General features: G+C 43.2%; 1 non-coding gene across 1 annotated transcript; it reads left to right on the top strand.

The window, feature by feature from the left end:
• The first annotated feature begins 430 nt into the window (after positions 1–430).
• Positions 431–537, top strand: LOC145141647 (small nucleolar RNA R71). Its single transcript, XR_013722841.1, has one exon. It is a non-coding gene; the product is annotated as a small nucleolar RNA R71 (small nucleolar RNA).
• Positions 538–1,059: the final 522 nt, after the last annotated feature.

The raw sequence follows: 1,059 nt of genomic DNA, 5'->3' as shown, positions 1-1,059 counted from the left end.
ATCATATGGCAGCCACTCTTTCTTTGGTTTTCTCCAATCCTCATCATACTTATCCCCACTCGAGTAGCAAACTTGAGCCCTTTTGTTCCCATACTCATCCAAGTTGCAATCTTTAGTCAAGTGTGGTCCATTGCATCGTTCACACCCAACTTTAATTGCATGAATTGATTGGTCCATTTGTGTCAATCTCCGGTCCATAGTATTGAGCATCGTCATCATAGCAGCCATCTCATCAGAATGTGCACCCCCACTGCCTTTTGCTCCATCTTGTCTTGGGTTGTGGTACTCACGAGAGTGTCTTGCAAATTCTTCAACTAACTCCTTGACCTCCCTTGGATTATTCTTTGTCAATGGGCCTTGAGAATCAAGGAGTTGTATTGTCATTACATTGACCCCATCATAGAAAATAGACATCTCTTGTTGAACATTGAGATCATGTTGAGGACAATTCCTTAACAACCCCTTGTAGCGTTCCCAAGCTTCGTATAGTGACTCCCCCGGCTGTTGCTCAAAGTTGGCTATTGCCTTCTTGAGTTTAGCTATCTTGGAAGGTGGGCAAAACTGATCTAGAAATTTCTCGCGCATTTGAGCCCAAGTAGTGATTGTACCCGGAGAAAGTGCTTTCAACCAGTCTTTTGCAGCTCCCTTGAAAGTGACTTGTAGCATCCTTAGTAAGATGATGTCTCTGTTAACATTCGGGACATTGAAATAGTCAGCAATGTCGTTGACTTCATCTAGATGCTTAAATGCATCCTCATGATCCTTCCCATAAAATGGGATATCCTTTAGTGCAGTGAGGATATGTCCCTTCATCTCGAATGTGGCAGTGGCAGGTATCGCTGGTTGTACTAAACCTGGACCAACATCTTCACGAATTCGCTTCTTGTAAGCTCCCATTGACATTTCTTCAATGTTTGCCATCTCGTTTCTTGGCTCGTTCTCGGTTTCACTCGTATAAAGTCCAAACTCAGTCTCGGAGTCGTATTCGGATTCGGTTGGGAAAGGTATTTGATCTAAGTTTTCAACTTTGCTCTTGTCCTTTGAAGATGAACTCGACTC

This window comes from Lactuca virosa, chromosome 9 (assembly GCF_052849685.1).
Source record: "Lactuca virosa cultivar CGN04683 chromosome 9, Lactuca_virosa_CGN04683_v6, whole genome shotgun sequence".
In the NCBI taxonomy this organism is placed as follows: domain Eukaryota; kingdom Viridiplantae; phylum Streptophyta; class Magnoliopsida; order Asterales; family Asteraceae; genus Lactuca; species Lactuca virosa.
This window is presented reverse-complemented; position numbering and strand designations above follow the sequence as displayed.